The sequence below is a fragment of the Accipiter gentilis genome, chromosome 1, assembly GCF_929443795.1.
Source record: "Accipiter gentilis chromosome 1, bAccGen1.1, whole genome shotgun sequence".
NCBI classification, from domain to species: Eukaryota; Metazoa; Chordata; class Aves; order Accipitriformes; family Accipitridae; genus Astur; species Astur gentilis.
Window position 1 is genome coordinate 37,873,482 of NC_064880.1, and position 4,207 is coordinate 37,877,688.

Sequence of the window (4,207 nt, forward strand, 5' to 3'; positions counted from 1 at the left end):
AATTAAAAGGTCTTGCCCTGAAAAGTCCCATGTGTTCAAGCAGAGCGCATGTGCATCCAACACAGTGTGACCAAAACACGCATTCGTGCTTGGAAACTGTGCTTACGCAAGAAAGTGCTTAAAACCTGGCCCAGGTCAAGTCTCAACTGGAAGAAATTTACTTAAATGATCCATCTGGAGGTGTTCAACCACGAGACTGCTTCTGGGGTATAAGCATTCCTGGCTTTGGGCACGCATTCACAGGCAAGTGTAATGGTGCACAGCTGCATCACACCCCCATGAGAAGAAGGCTCACATCTCACATCTGGACACAGGTCTGTCAGACCCACCACCTTGCAACCTGGCTGTGCTAGATACACCTTTCCCATGTTTTCCTTCACTATTCAATGACTTCTTGGCTCTGCCTTATGATGCTACTCTCAAGTTATAAATGACACAAAAAGATGCATTTTCACATGTTTATGTAATGGTGTGTCCTCTTTCTGCCCAATGAAATCCCCAACACCAGTCCTTTCTCAAAAGGAACTGAAAAATGACAATAGGAGATATGCCTGGCTCCTGCTCTGACAAGGTCATGGTTTTCTTCATTGGATTTGGGCTCGCCAAGTTGTGCTTAATCAGCTTGCAGGACGTGGCTGGTTTATAGCATCTGGATTCACAGCAGTAAAACTGGGTCACATCATGTGTGATGCATGATATCCATATTTAATTTTCATACCAGCACCAGATGCCTTAGAAACTGGACAGTTTGTATAAGTAAGTGCTGAACCTCCTCTTTTCTTTAACCTCACCACAATTTCATCAGCACCAAACAGGCCGAAGCATTCCTGCGAAGTGACCAATTAAACCACATTAATTATTTAAAAATAAAAATACACAAAGTGGGTTTTTTTCCCTTGTGTCTTCTGAACCAAGTGCTAGAAGGAATTTCCACACCACCCCTCCAAACGAAGATTTATTCTTTGAAAAAGATTAAATAAAAAAAGCAAAAGACAAAAATAAACTCTTTTCATCTTTCCAACTAACATTGACTTTGAGTAAATTGGAAATAATTCAGTCGTTATAATTTTAGCTGGAGGTGATGATAGCCTGAGAGATCTTATTGGTTTGCGTGGTGTCTGACTGCAGGGTGCAAAAGTCTGTATTGCAACTTTCCTATAGAAATGTGGCTTAAAGTATTTTCATTTATGAAAGGAGAGGCCACAACCAGGCTATATGGACACATCTTTAATTGTTCTTATTTAGCAAATTAGGGAGTTCAAGAAGGAGCTCTCATTCCTTCTCTTGTTAAACAAGTTGCAGTGATATTTCTGGTAAAGAAAGTGACCTACATCAATGCTGGGAGAACATTGTTGGGAATGCATTCAGCAGGAATGGATAGTCTCCTTTGTAGGACTGTGTAATTACTAGAGGGAATCCCTAGCAGGGGCTATTGGAGTTAAGCTTTTCAGGTTAATACACACTCACAGGAAAGCAAAAACCAAAGACAGAATCAGATTTTGGCAAACAGTTACAAAAACTGTAAGAAAAATTTTGGAAAATTTGTCATGTGTTTAGGCAGAATATGAGCATCTTTTCTCAGATTCATAATTAAATTTCCGAAGAATCTGGGAATAACCTCTCCCTTCTCCAAACTCAGTGGTGTATGGGAAAGTGAATGATCACCCACAGGACACTGATGCCTTTGAGATCTTTAAGTACATGTTCTTTATGAGTACAGTCACTCTTCCACAGCCTTGAGTCCAAACCTTCCTGCTAGAAATTCAGAGAAGTTTGGATCTGATGCCCTAAAGCTGTGTGCTCCATGGGCTCCTAAGAAGCTGCAGCTGATCTGAAAGTACCAGATTTTCAGATGATGGGGTTCAGTTTCCATGGGATCAAATTGCAGAGGGTTAAGACTCATGATTGCACTCCAAAGATCACTCAGTTGTGCTTGCAGAGGCACACAAAGAGTTGGATATGGAACAGGCAAACACCTGAGATGTAAATAAACTTGTGCCAATATTTTACACCCAGAAGAAGTCTCATCTGGGCCACTTAGAAAATAGGATATTAAATGTGCTGCTTTCGCCTTAAAGCTCAAAATACTCTTCTCTTTTTCCTGCCCCACCACAATAACTGTATATAAGGAAGATATGTTTGCCTTCCTCCCTTAGCATAAGCCAATGGAAAACAAAAGAGCTCATTTAGCGACTATCCCTAGCAGGAAGCATCATTAGAAAGGGGGAGGTTACAGACAACAGCAGTCTGTACAGAACAGGACTGCTCCTGATGAGCAAACATTGCAAGATTTACTGGAAGGCATCAACTGCTTTTACATACTCCCATTCTCCCCTTATATTTTCTCTTCCCTCATCTGGCCGCAGAGATCTCAATCCATCCTCTTCAATTAATTGCCTTTACTTTTCACCTCTCCCTGAGCTGGGTGCTGGGAATTTGCTTGATGAAGCACTTTCTATTATTCCATTGCTGTTATTCCCAAGTTCTCCTCATTTTAGTGTGGAATGTGCTCTAAGTTATGGTGCTTACAGCCAGTTGCTAGTCTTTTATACAGGTCCCAGGGCTGTCTGCATTCACTCCAAGCATGAATGCTCAAGTTTTATGGGGAAGAGAAGAAAAGCCCTGGTTCATTTTTTTTCTGTCTTTGCTGCAAGACAAATGTTTAGCTGCCTTCCTGTTAGCAGCATTCAGATAACCCTCAGAGGGTAGGTTTTCAGCATAGACCGGGGAGGAGAAGATGAGAATACATATTGGAAGGGTCTCCAGGCTCCTATTAGCAGGAATTGCAAGGCTAATTCTCTGTGGTCCTTCCTAGAAGTTTGGCTCCAAATGTTCCTTTAAAAAAAAAAAAAAAAAAAGAAAGAAAAAAACCCCCAAACTTTATGTTGTTAATTTGGCTCTTAATTTGCCAATTCTGCCTCATGAATATTGTCCTGTCCATTCACGTGTTCTCCAATAATGTAGGCAGACTGAAATTTTACCCTCCCTGACCTACTTGGGAATTCCAGTCTTGTTTCTATTCCTGCTTCCTCATCAAGTTTACTAAGGGTCTTAGAGCACACTGCAAACTGGCCATGGACACAGAGGAATGCATTGAACAAGCAACTGCCCCAGCTATCCAAACAAGCTCCCCCTTTCCCAAGCCATGCTGGGAGCCTTTGGGCTCTCCCCACCTCCCTTCCCCAATTACAGTCGCTCTTATGCACTGTTCTGGTTGAATTCTCAGTGACCCAGAGACTCCTCTTCCATGAAAAATCATAGAAAAAAGCACAGCTGGATGCAGTCATAGGATAATTTAGAATATGACTGAGAGAAGACGTGGTGCAATATGACATAACATAAATGTATTTGCATCCCTGAAAAGTTCTTGGCTTGGTGAACCTCTCACCATGGATGTAGGTGTTTTTGGTTAAGCCACCCTTGCACAGTTGTCTTGGTCTTTTTTTGGACCCATATTCCTGAAGGTCAGGATGTAGGAGGGGCTTTTATCCCCAGGTACTAAGGGGTACTATGTAAAGATACACCACACAGGTGTTACTCCCTGGGGAAGCTGCAGCTGGACTTGATCAGAGCAACAGCATTAAGATGCCTTGTTAAATTCTTATTGTTCCGCAAACTCCTCTCCATGAAAAGTTAGAGCGCCGATCAATGCTGTTGGAATGTTGCTGGATATAAGGCATTGTTACCTTCCTCAAAACAAGCAGAAGTGTTAGCTGTTCAGATTTCTGACTGATTTCCTTTACTGGGACCATTTGTAGCTCTGTCACTAAACTAGTTTCAGAGCAGTAATTAGTTATTTCTCAATCCTGTTGACAAAGACCCACTAGTTCAAAGCAGTAAGGCTGCAGTAACAGTAACACTCCTTGCTCAAGATACCAAAACAAGTAACGCAAAATCACAAACCCAAGGAACTGTCCTGCTCTGTGTTCTAATCCAACCTCAGGCTATTGTCTTTAGCAAACTAAGTGGCTTTGGCAAGCTGCTCTCCTTGGTCATCTTCATTGAGAAGCCACTTCTTAGACATGCATGCTTACACCTTCACTTGCTTACACACACTGGGAAGAGAAGCTGAGTTTCTACAATCTCATTCACATCAACAACTTAGCATAAGTTGCCATGAGTTTTATTGGATATGTTCTTTTCGCTACTGTTTCTCTCAGAGTCAAGTTTTGAATTAAAATGCTCACAAGTTCTTTTCCTTCACCAT